Source organism: Bombus bifarius, unplaced genomic scaffold, assembly GCF_011952205.1.
Source record: "Bombus bifarius isolate JDL3187 unplaced genomic scaffold, Bbif_JDL3187 scf7180000007975, whole genome shotgun sequence".
Classification (NCBI taxonomy): domain Eukaryota; kingdom Metazoa; phylum Arthropoda; class Insecta; order Hymenoptera; family Apidae; genus Bombus; species Bombus bifarius.
The window spans coordinates 1,165,651-1,179,288 of NW_022884361.1; the positions used below are offsets into that span (position 1 = coordinate 1,165,651).

Sequence of the window (13,638 nt, forward strand, 5' to 3'; positions counted from 1 at the left end):
TCCGAATTATTAACGCTTAAAATGTTACTATACAACACGATCATAATCGTACTTCCATAAAGACTACCCTTATGTCAATGCATTAAAATTCCCAAGCGATCATAAAAAGGAAATTCCTGGCAGAACATTCGCTAGCATTCTTAAATTGCATTTGGACCACGTAGCTGTAGTCTTTCTACGGATCATGGTCGGACTTTTATCAGCCGTGGCACGTTTCGTGTCAAGCTATAGGCATTCTTTAAAGACATTTCGACTAACTTCACGCGGCTTTTTACTACGATCCGCAGCTCGAGTCGGTGTTTTAGCCGCGTTTTACGAGCAAAATAGAACGAGGGTGTCGAGCACCATTACGCTTTCATTGGTATCCTTCATCGCTGTCGAACGCTTTCTTCCCACCCAAAAGACATATGGACTCGTAAAAATGATGTTCTTTTCTTTTTTCTTTTTTTTTTCTCTTCTCGCTTGGTTTCCTCGGAATCGTTGGGACGAGATTTTATTACGGTGATTTCGGCCAACATCACGCGTCTACGAATGGTTTGGTGTTTTGACGATCGAGAATGGGAAACGTCTCGTCTGGTCCGATTCTCGATTTGTAGTTTCACTTTTTTTTCCTCTCTTCCAAGATTTTCCTAGCGACCTTTCTCCCTGTAGCGTTATTTCCTTTTGTCGCGAACTTTCGTGGAACGTTAGCAGATCCGTATGAAAATATCACCGGCGATCTCCTTATTTCCGAAGTCCTAGAATTTTTATGAACTGTTAGACCGACCTTCGCAACCAAGAAGAATTATTGCTCGCGACCGAAGGTTGAAATTTTGGTCGTACGATGTTCGAGTGGCTGAGTTTAATCGCGAAACCGTTGTTTGAGAGATTCTTCGTCTGAAAACGTAGTATCGATATGGTATTGTAAAACTTGTATTTTATTTATTCAGGGAACAGAGACAATTTAAAGAAAATTTATGGTAATGCTATGCGCAAAGTTTCAGTTTCTTCAAACTTTGGCAGACTATACCATCTACGCGAACTATGAAACAGTAACAGTAAATTAGACGAATCTTTGAAATTTCGTTCCGTAGTTACAATATTAAAAAAATAGTGTTCAATAGCGTAAATTTACTGAAAAAGAATTGCGTGCAAAATATTGTATTAACATAGCACTGGCTTCTGGTAGATTAATTATATCCCAGAGTAAAATAGTTACAAGTGTATTACTGGGCTTTTTAAATAAATTACATCCACTTGCGACGAAAAGAAACGAAATTTCGCAGTGCATAAATTACGATTGCGTTTCCACGTTCGTTGGCACTGCTGGAAGCAATTTCCTTTCGGCACAAAAGAGAAATGGATGATTTCAATTTCGTAGTCGATAATGTATAGACAGGAGAACGGTATTACAGACCATTACTCTCTGTTCCTTCGAAAATCTCGGTACTATACTTGCAAGCTATACCGATCAGCAGAATCTTGGCTAAGAATGTTCCTTTCATGCTCTTTCTTCTGTCCCTTTTTTTCTGGCCCTCCTTTCTTTCTTTCTTTCTTTCTTTCTTTCTTTTTGTTCGTACTCACGCTTTCCTCCCTTCGAAATCTATCCCAATGAATTGTCTGGAAGGGAGGGAAACTATAGTTGGTCCAACGATGATAAACTTTTTCTGCGTAGCTACATGGAAAATCGAACCAGTGAAATTCATACGGAAAAACGAGACATTGGATTCTGAAATGGAGCAATCGTTTCCGTTTACATTCGGTACGCCATGGAGAACAGAATTGTCAGTTGCGAAATTTCATACATGAGTTTGTCGGCCAACAATGCTAGTTTAATACGTTAACCCTGGAAAATGGAAAATACAAAAAGAGAATTTTGTCGGTAGTTAGTAGTCAATAGGCATGGAAAAATTTCAATACGAAAGCGTGAAAATTTGATAACAAAAAGGTTCGAAGAGGTTAAGCTTGAAAATTTGAAAACTTAAACCATTGAAACATGGAAAAGCTTGGAAATTTGGAAATGAAAATTTGGCAAGTTTAGAAAACTGGATATAATACTTTGAAGATTTATTTTTCTGAATTCGCGAACTCCGAAAGTTTAGTACTTTGAAAAATTGAATGTTGGAAAATTTGAGAGCTTGGTGCTTTGGGAGTTCGGGAACTTGGCGCTTCGAAAATTCATAGATTTGAGAGTCTGAAACCTGAAAAATTAAAAGATTTGGAAGTGTAGAGCCTCAGAAATTTCAAAAATTGCAGGGATTTAAGAGCTTAAAGCATAGAAGATTTGGAAATACGAAACATAAGAAATTTCACAACTCGGTTACCAAATTCTCAATTTCTAAATATTCAAAACCACGAGAAATTTCTGTATCCTTTTAGTAAAATTATCTTTGCACCTCCACCTGTGTGTCTTCCTAATTATACGCGCGATTTCAATTCATCCTGGAGAATGTGAACTCTGCGCGAAACAGCGGTAGAAAAAGAGAATGTGCCCGGCAGGGGCATTTTCTCGAACGAAAGGTCGAATGGAATTGTCTGGGGATTCCGGTAGAGAGTTAATGGATGCATTTTCCGCGAGTTTGCTATTTTTTTTATAGATTTTACCGAATTTGCATAAGCGTTGAAAGGGCCGCCCAGTTCTTGTTTGCTCAGTGACCGGGCCTTAATTGAACAATCCGATCAATTAGGCCGAGCGACGTGATCTTTGCATCGCGAATACACCTGGAACTTTCCCCGTGGATTAATTAACGGGGTACACCCCGTGAGCAAGGAGGATTGGCACCAATTTATAAAGAGAACTAATTAATACATCCCGCTCATTAACGGTACACGGGAAAATTAATGCCCTCACGCCCTTTGAGAGTACAAATAAACGACGCTAAAGCTCTCGTTCAGCTTCCTGTAATTTCACTTCCCTCGAAACTTTCGATTTGGAATCGCTCGACCTTTTTATCATAAAAACTACGCTTAATTGATTTCACGCTTAATTGACCCTTTTTAGAACACGAGAACGTGTCTCAAAAAACCAGATCTTGCTGTTCTTTTTGTAAAGTAACTCGAACTTTTTGCATTGACAACGAAATTGATTTTTGTTTGATGATTGGACGGAATATAATTATTTTCGATTGCTTAAAAAGAGAAACAATTATTAGATAAATTAAATTTATATAAAATTGCGCAGGACCAGGGAACTTTTCAAATATTCGTGACGGCTAGTAGCTGTGAACTGAGTTCCGTGGTGTCCAAAGTTTGCGTCGCTTGTAACACGACCGAGAGTCATCCTGGATGTGTCGTTGTAAATTACATCAAACACTTCCTTCGGGGAATCGCTGCCATACACGCAGCTGCCTTCGAATTCGAAAACCACGAGCTTCGCATCGTGTGAGTGGAAAGTTCCTTGGAGACGATTCTCAAAATTGTTAAAGTTTAATGTATATATAGAATCCTAAAAGGAGAAGATTCTAGATAGAGACATCTAAGCATTGATCTTCAATTCGAAACTCGATCAGTATAAATACCATAATCTATATTTTACTTTTACATCACAAATGCGCGATTATTTGAAAATTCGTAAATTACAATAATTTTATGAACTGGTGATCCCCAATTCGAAACACAGTCCATCATCATGAATGCAATATTTTTATTCCACAAATGCGCAATAATTTATAAGTTTGTAAGTTACAATAATTTTACAAATTTGCAAAATTCAATAATTTTATAAATTTGCAATCCTTGATTCGAAGTTTAGTCAATCTTACTTTTATCTTAGTTAATCTTTGTAATCCTTCATTCGAAGCTTAGTCAATCTTACTTTTATCTTAGTTAATCTTTACATTTATTTCAGAAATGCGCAATAATTTGTATATTCGCAAGATACAATAATTTTATAAATTTGGAAGATCCGATAATTTTATAAATTTTCGATCCTTGATTCGAAATTTACTCGATCGTCGTAATTCTTTAGTGTCGTTTTACAAATGTATAATAATTTGTAAATTTGCAAGTTAAAGTAATGTTATCTTGCGATAGCAGCTTCTATTTTGTAATTTATTATTCGCTCCCATTACGAGGGAGGAAAGAAACGTAAAGGCTGAATGAAAGAAACAGAAGATGCGATAGAGAAAAGAAACAGAAGATGTGATAGAGGATCGCAAAGATCCTCACGGGAGAAGGTTAATCCTTCCCTACGAGCAATCTTTTGTATCTTGCCCTATCTTGCAGACCTTAATGGATCGGCGTGGCTGGTTTTACGTTGCGCCAAAGGGGTTGTTTTCCGTCGAGTTCTCTCTATTTCCGGCCTTCTTCGACTCTCATTCTTTCCAGCGAGCCACAAATTCCGGAGTTTTATGTGTCTGTCGGCTGCATTCGCCGAATCGTCGAAATGCACCGCGACCTATCTCGATGATAAAACTTTCGATGATCGAGATGTGCTCGATATACCATTCAACTTTTTACATATATAGATGTCGATCGTCCTATAAAAACCACGGAAATAATGAAACCGTGAGCATAATTCAATGTTCAATATTTAATTTTGTAGCAAGAAGTTCTTCTAGAAATGTTGGTGGCGCGTGTTGGTAACGAACGAATATTAAGTTTCTCAATGAAACTCTCTTATTAGGTACAATTCTTATTGACATTTTGTACGAACATGATGCAAGGATTAAAATTGTTGGATAATAAATATTGTTTTTGGCGACCAGTTTGTTGCTAATTTACAAATATCGCTGAAATTTACGTGTCAACCAAAAAATCGGCTAACTGATTAATTTTCATACTTCTTCGTGAATTGGTTAACAAATAATAATAATAATTTGTTCAACACTCTAAACATTGTCTTTCTTGTTTTTCTAAATGATTTTGTCGATGATTTTCGTAAATCCACGAACGGAATTGCATTTGACTTAGCTACAAGCAGATTATTGAAGAGACGCAACGTGTGCGTCAGTAGAATGAGTTAAACAGGTCAGACGTTGCGCTGTAAGAATTCGTTGAAAGAAATTGATTCTTCCGTGCTTCCATATGAATCCTTTCATGAGAATCTCGATCAGCTATGACTGGTGAAATGATGTCGGATCATTTGCCCTGTCACTCGATATTGATGACGTGTTCTGGATTCGATGCGTGACCTATTTTCTAAGCACTGCGGTCCCTTCACTGTTGAAATTTAAATGTCGCCGGAATATATGCGTTTAAAATAGAAATCGATTCGCATTTCTACCTCTTCACTTCAGGAAACCATTCTCTTGAAGGAAAACCAATTTTCTCTTGAATTTGGTGATATCTATCGTTGCTCTTTCTAACCCTTATCAGACAAATCTTGGACGATAAAATTCAATCCACGAATTACACGAATCTCAGTTGTCAGACAACTGATATTGACATTTTCAGTCTGTCTGCACATTTTAGTTTCAGCGCGGTTCGAAATTCGAAACATTTAATAAGATGCAAGAATGTATATCTAATTTCTGGTAAAATGGACAATTCTGCTAAAATAAATAACCAAAGTGGACTTGTGCACTATGTATTGTCTATTGTTACAATGATTATATTTTTGAACTTAACAAATTCTTTGTTCGATTGTACCACAATTAACTGATTTCTTTTTAACAACCACGTAATATAAAAACAGAGAAATAATCTTATTAGGTCTTTTCTACATAATCTTCACATATTTTCCAGTAATTCTCAGATTTCCCATAAATACCCATAAAAACCTAATTATTACCTCTCAGTACAAAAATCATGATCATTTCTTATCCGTAATGGATGTGACATAGATCCTATGGAATTTACCTGCAAATAAAAAGGTTCGTATTGAATACTGCAAAGTAACTAAACGCAAGTTCTAAATAATGAGAAGATTGCGTGTTACGGTTGGAAGAAGAACGAATGACGGAGAATCTGCATGCAGGGTGCAGCAGGGTGCAGATCGTGTGGGTTCGATTCGATGGAAGGCCGGATCAGCAGGTATCGGGTTTTCAGAGCGAACGTCCGGTAGGGATTGTATCGGGAGAGATGGTCGTGGACAGGCTGTCGATACCATCGATCCTCCCGACTTGGTGGTTCCTTCCGTGCCGAAATGGGTGTACGGACTCTGTCGCGGAAATCCGGTTCGAGGATCCATTTTCTTCCGGGATAAACGTCACCGGCCGGTGTTCCTGACGCTGGAAATTTCGGCCCGTTGCCTCGTGAACGTTTGTTTATTTTAAACGGGGGATTACGTGACCATGGCGATCAGGCTTGCACCACGCCGTTCGTTCGTTTGCGTTACGGATATGGCCGAAACGTATTGGCTGGAAACGCCAACGAATCCTCAATCTGCCACAAGATAAAATCCACCACTTCGATGCCTGTAAACCTGCTATTTATTTTCATTTTATCGTAAAAATAAATCGAGCGAATATTTTAGTTTGCATTTTGAAATCATGGAATATGCCACGTGTTTTTTCAGTTTGAATATTTACAGAAAGTATACTTGGAGAAAAGTTTGGAAAAAGATCGATCGTTTTGACGAGAAGGGAAGATGGACCTTTTTTTCCCTGAAAATAGTACTTTATGATTGATAGTTTCTTTCTAAAAAGAAAAATAAGAAGATAGCTTTATTTTCTTCTTTAAATAGAGATATATCGGGTGTTTCGAGCTTTTATATATTTTATATAAGTATACTTTAACCGCTTGATACTTCAGGAGCAAGTATGTTTCAAATTCCTTTTCACGGAAGTATTTTATTACTGAAATATGTACAAGAATCTGCAAACACTGTGGCGATTAATTTCTTTTTGTTCCACAGCGTACGATATTAGAAGCAAGATTTATGCTATCTCTCGAACACAAGTAGGACATCAACTTAGAAAATCGTGTGTGCAAAGCTACTTTGTGTTCATGCAAATAACGTGCGCATACGTCACGCGGTCGTACGTAAACAGAAAAGGAGAGATAGGATTTTGCGTGCATCCCCTTTGGGAATAGTTGGAATACATTACGTTTAATCTCTGCTGTGTCATCGATTAAGGTTTCCAAACCCCGTTACTCGTATTTTCTTCTCGCACGCTAAATGGATAATTGTTGAAGGAATTCCGAAACTTTGTTGCTTTGGGATATTTATCTTCGTTCGTAAATGGGAATTTGTCGACCATGTTGCAGCGATGAGAATAAATCCACGGTTGATGTTTAAACGTCTACGTGTAAACGTTCGAATAAGGGATATTTCGGGATGAAAATGCCACGGATTTCGAGTATCCAAGCCGAAATGCAGAGCCGGTATAATAATTCTGAATTTCGGCCAGTAGCAAGTTTCTTTGCATGCAGGCGAGTGTTGTTAAGCTTTGTCCGTGTTTAAAGCACACTGCACCGTGTAACGATGCCATTTCGAGTACAATCTTCTTCTGTTTATTGCGCCCGTATTTTATCTTGGAATTTCCTTAAGCACGTTTGTTGCTGAATTGCCTGCGCAATCATTGAGTGTATAAATTGGGGAAAATTGTGCCGTGAAAATTAACGGAGCTTTAAGAGGGACGGATACAATTTCCCTGGAACAATGAGTCGCAAAATTCATCGTATTCTGTCATATAATATCGCGGAAGAACGTCATGAAAAGAAACCAAATTCATTTGCATTTATTGCTAAAGATCTTCTCGCTCGGTTATAATGATTCAATGTCCAATCTTTGTTCCTAAATCCGAGTGACGGTAAATGCGTGGAAGAGGAGAATCAATGAAAATCAGGATCCTCTTCAACTAATACTAATTAGTTAGTCAAATTTTACAAGTCGTAAGTTGCAGGTTAGTTAGCTTCAATGGACCCTCTTGTATTTCAAGATAACAAGTTTCAAAGCGACAAGTTTGACAAGGAAACAAATGAAATTGTAATTGTAAATTTTATGAGTGATACATTAATCATTTAATCATCCAGTTTGATTCAACATAGTGAAATTGTAGAGGTAGATTCCTCATCTACAGTTCGTATCTTATTAATTTCCTAATGTTATTATTGGTAAATTATTAATATTATTATTAAATTAAATAACACAGAATTTACGGGAAACAGGATTTTAAGCAAAAATAAAAGTTGTTTATTACTTTGAAAATATCAATTTCTCGCATTCTCCTATATTTCAAGTAACCTCGTTTCTTCGTTTATTAAATATAATTTTACCAAAATCTAGAAGCTTCCCTTCAAAGTCCTATTTTACATATCGGTGCTTAAGATACGAACCAATTTACCATCTTTTCCATCAAATTACCTTTCAAAGCTCGGAACAGACTAGCAATTTCGCCAAAATAGTCCACATATAGAAACACATTCCGCGGTATCAGGTTTCCAGCTTCAAAAACACGTTTGTTTCCAGTGGAAATGTCCACGAGTAGTATGGCTTCAGACGGAAATACCGGCACGCGAAAACACGGTCGACAACACGAGCAAAGAAGCCGCACCGCATGAAAGCATCTGCGTTTCGTTTCCGTGTTTCCGTTTATGTCCTTTCCGGATGCTAGCCGTTGCTGTTCCCAAAAATGTCTCTGTCTTGGTCACGTAAAAGGCGAATGTAAAACTCCCGTGAAACTACGGGATGAAGCATCATGGGGGGATATTTGCGGCGTTCCAGCTGCACCTGACGACACTCCGACGAGTCGTATATTCGACCGATCAAACGGCAGCCATCCCTTTTTCCGTGTCGCTATGAATACGAATTAATGCTTTGTGCCGAGACACAATCGGATCTTGTGCGGGTCGAATCGATCAAAATTTGTGGAACAAATTAGCGAGACGTTTTGCTCGTCGAGGAGTCATCCACGTAAGAAGCGCTTTTTGGTAGACGAACTCTGAAATAAAAATAGAATTTTGAGATAAGATGATACGCTTTGCGAGGATAAAGATTTGGGTAAGATGCGATGGTGTATAATTCTTCAAGAGTTTTACGCGAAAGAAAAGGATTGTTAAGAAATTTTGTACGAATTTGAATGAAACGTTTTATGTGAGAAATGTTTCACATTCTGTAAGAATACAGAAGGATGCTTGATAAGTAAATTTTGGAACAGAAATAGAATTTCGAGAAGAGACGAACTTCTGATAGCAAGGTTTGGATAAGACAGAATAGTGTAAAATTCTTTAATAGCGTGTAAAATGAATCGTAGCAGAAGTTGGTTGCAAATTGACTTCCGAAACAGTGATAAAAAGGAAATGGATGTTGATGCGGTTTGGAAGGTAGTAAAAAGATATCTGTATAATAAAGTTGAAAGTGCGGTAAAGCGATGGAGAACAAAGAGCTTTCGAGAACTGAGGAAGCTATAGAATATAACTGCTTCAAGATATTTCTCTGCTATATATTCTTTATGCTATTGCATCCTTGAAATTTGCCAACTTTTTCAATTTCAAATATTCGATAGTAAATTAATCTGTGGCGCTCGTTCATAAATAACCATCAAGCGTTAAAATGATCTATTTCTGAAAGAATTTTACTCCGGTGTGCTTCAGAGTCATGTATAAATTAAAGAAACTCCGAAGAATCCCTCAAGGGCCCCGACAACTCTGCGGCAAAGCCATCGAAACTCAATCTACCACCTTCCATATTCCGCAACTTTCACATCGAAGATGCTAGCTAAGACACGGTCGGTTTCATCGAGGGACATCCAAGCGGCGAGAGTAGACTTAATCGCGACGGAAAAAGAGGAGTTTCCCTCCTCTATTTCTCTTTATACCTCCCAGCCGAAATCTGGAAAGCGATTTCAATAATATGGGAGCAAGGTGTACAGTGGAGAGGGTCTTGCGGTGAGACTGGATGGAAAGGAGTCGTGGAAGGCAGACGGTTCTTAAAGATTCATCGTTCCTGCTATATTTAAGCTCGATCCAAGCCAGAGAAGACCCTCGAGACAGCCTTACCGGGTAGAAACCATCTTAGCAAATCCCTCTTTGGGACCCCATAGGACTCTGCCTCACAAAGCTCTTCCTTTGTCCGTCGTTGGAGTTCTGAACTTCATAATTCACACTCACCAACGCCATCGTTACGCTTCTCTCTCTCTCTCTCTTCCTTATTCTTCTCTCTGTGTCCCTTTTCCTCTCCAATTCGCATCCTCGCCGGATTCTCCGGCCAACCTACGCGAAATGGAAAGCTTTCGCCTCGGCTTAAAAGAGAGTTTGAATAACGCGCGTGTGAGGGCTCGTCGCGCGCGCTGCATAAAGGTTAAGTGCGGTTTCAGTTGCGATGAGACGGCCAAACCGCGTTTTCTGCCCTTCACAGAGCTCCATGTTCTTCAGGAGTATCGTTTTGGTGGAAGAACCGTGAAAAGGACCGAGTACGGGAATATTAGCATTTAGGATGTTAGATACTTGTCTTTCACCGTCCTTTCAGTCTATTGCTTCGTGAAATGGGATTTGGCGCTGCCCGGAATCTTCATGGTATCTCTTGATTTCCTTGAATTCAGGAGAGAAAGAGGAGAATCTTGAGCTTCTGTGATTCTATCTTGTAGGAAATATAAATAGGTACTTTAAATTTTAGGGAGCGAAGGGTTGAAGTAAATCGAGACCAACTCCACCTTCTCCTCGAGCATCGTTTTTCAGCGAGAAACCGTGAAAAGGATCGAATACGGTTGTATTAACATTTAAGGTATTAGCCACTTTTCTTTTTACCATCCTTTCGCTCTGTTGCTTCGTCAAATGAAATGGGATTTGATAGCCCGCAGAATCTTTGTGGTATTTCTGAGAGCTGGTTTTCTTGGATCGAGAAAAGAATTCGGAGAATCTCTAGCTTCCGTGTTTGTGCCTTGAGGGAAATATAGGTTAGTACCTCCACTCTTAGGAGGTGAAAGATTCTATTGACTACTGCAATCGAAAGTATAGTATACTTCTTAATACTGGCGCGTGAAATTCGACACGGGGGAGATTAAAAACTTCCCATTTAGAAAGGAGCTCTGATATAAAGTTCTATATTCGAAATCTACGGGCCCAAAGATTCTTAAATTAAATGGGAAATCTGGTGAATCGTTAATCTCTTCCACTCAAAGGCTGCATCGGTTACATTCGAGAATTATTTCTTACTTGCTTCCGAGACGGCGTATCCTTTCCAGAATAGGACGTTAATCTATAACGACATTACTCATCGGACTCGATAAGTTTAACCAGCACGCAAATGACTATTCCTGACTTATCGTCGATGCTAATGTCCCCACGGTGTGGGGTCGAAAAGAAGCAAATAAATGGGGAACGGGTGCACATGGGATCGTGGCGAGTGTGGCGATCCATTTCCAAGGGAATATTAACCATGCTACGCCTTCGGTGGTGCGACAAAATGCTTGCTCGGCCATATAAAAGAAGCTATAGCTGGACGAAAAAAGAAAGAAAAAAAGAAAACGAAGGGAAAGAAGGCAGATAAAACACGACTTCGAGGCCATTTCTCAAACGTGTCAAACGAAATGAGCGAATCGCCATCCGCGACGATACCTTCTTTTTCTAAAACGGTTCTTGGTAATTATTTGTTGGCTTGTCATTTTTCTCGAACCAAGATTCACAGCCCTGGAAATATCTCGGAATCGATCGAAAACGTTCGTTCCCTTTTCAGCTGAATTGTATTACTTACTTTAATGCAGTTCGTACAATGGTCCTTGGAAAATGTTTGATTTATGCGCGAAAACGCCGGAGGCACGATATTTATGGCCACGGTATCCTCAGCGCGTGTTAGTTTCCTCTTCTTGGAAGTATCGATGAAGCTTCCTCCCGAGGATTACTTGAACAGTTTCAGTGGTACTTCGGGTCACTGCTAGTCTAATATATTTTCATTCAGAAACCATTTCATTTATCGAACTTTGAATGTATTTTTTTTCTCTGTAAAGACGGCAGAGAGAAAAATTGAGATCTAGTCTTCTTGATGGAATTTGAAATTTACGATATTTAAACGCGGATTCGCACACACCGATATAAGTTAATATTTCTTTGTCGGTACGCGATTGTCCAAAGTTAAAGAAAACGCGACTGTGTTCCAGTTGGAAAGTCCACCAAACATTGTCTATAGACAAAGTTGATACAGCTCGCGGATAATGTATGTCGTGTGTTATATTATACATAGCGTAACACATACATACATTATGTGTATCATACATCTCGCAGAACTTTGGATGGTCCATGAACATCCGTAGACCTTGTACGTGAATATATCCGCCGACAGCGTGTAAGTCAGTACACTCAGCATTAGTATTGGTTTAACCCTCCTGTTCCATTTGTTCTATGTAGATAGCACTGCTGTATACGTAATTGGTTTTCATATATATAGCCATACAAATATTGTTATTAGTCTGTGAACATCTATGCATTTATGGAAAATGTAAATGTACAAAAATGTACAGGATACACATAATATGGAAGAATATACGAAATATCCAAAGTAAAGTACTCGTCATAATTAGACTGCGGATTTTTATGCAATTTCATACTACTACGAACAGAACCAGAGAATTGCAAGCCACGTAAAAATTCGTTTTACCTACTAGAAATTATAGAGCAGCCGCCTCAGAATATTTTATATATTTTTGTACATTACATGCGTTCTATGGACGTTTCCACTTTTAAATTTATTGCAAATACATAAAAATCTAGTTAAAATATTTGCAGGAAACTTGCTGAAAAAAAATCTCTACATATAGGTTTCATTTCTTCAATAATATTCGTACGAATTAAAATTTGTAAAATTCGCAATTTAGACACAGCCTAATTGTTTATCCAACATTTATTTGAACCGATAGCATTCTGCTGTCTTCAAATTCTAAAAGTCAGTAGATATTTTATTCTTAATAAACCCGTATTCTATCCTTGGATGAGACCGAGGCTCAGCCTTTCTCGAAGTAAAAGTCATTTAAAAATAGTGACGAGGCTATCCAAGGCGTATAGAACGGGATGGACAATAATTCATTGGCTCGTTGACCGGGAATCGATGCGCTTTCAGCTTCCTATTCGCCTCGAGACACTCGCAGGGCCGGCCTCTTGCCGGCGAAGAAATTACAGGAACAGAAGAAGAGGGAATTTGCTTTAACACGGCACAACGCCCTGGAAAAACCGACCTATGGTGGTCGTAGTTTATAACCGGAAGTGGTCGTGGTCGGTAATAACCAGACAGCGCGCTTTTAGAGGGAACATTTACGAGCGTACATAGATACGGTGCATCTACTGGGTCGCGTCCTGCCCCTCTTTGCCTCGCTTGCACGCCTATATTTTACATACCATATCGTGCATCAACAACGCGGAGACCACTTTTGCTTTTTGCCACGGAGATACACTGGCTTAGATAGACTTCATCCACCGACCGTAAATCTAGACGGAGAATTTTCGGCCTTTACTGACTTTCCCGTTTGCAACACGTGCCATTCTGATTCTTTATTTAAAGAAAAATGTCCCTTTTGATAATGACAGGTAAGTGGTAATTTTTTACAAGGATTATACATGATTGAACATTCTTTTTTATAAGTTTTAGTTTTTTTATGCGGTATTCATTGCCTTGTGTAAATATTGTGGATGTTATTATAATTATACATACACTTACTAACAAAGATTAAAAAACATAATGATCGTTTGAAAATTATCGTATATTCCTTAACTGCTGAGGTACATTGGTTGGAATTAAAAATAGTATAGAGAGATAACAGTTCGTACATGGACATACAGTAAGTGTAT

The 13,638-nt window shown here is 38.5% G+C and overlaps 1 protein-coding gene across 4 annotated transcripts in view; it reads left to right on the forward strand.

The window, feature by feature from the left end:
- The window catches only part of LOC117204011 (inactive rhomboid protein 1), a 301,261-nt gene that overhangs the window by 155,237 nt on the left and 132,386 nt on the right, over positions 1–13,638 (forward strand). The window lies entirely within an intron of this gene.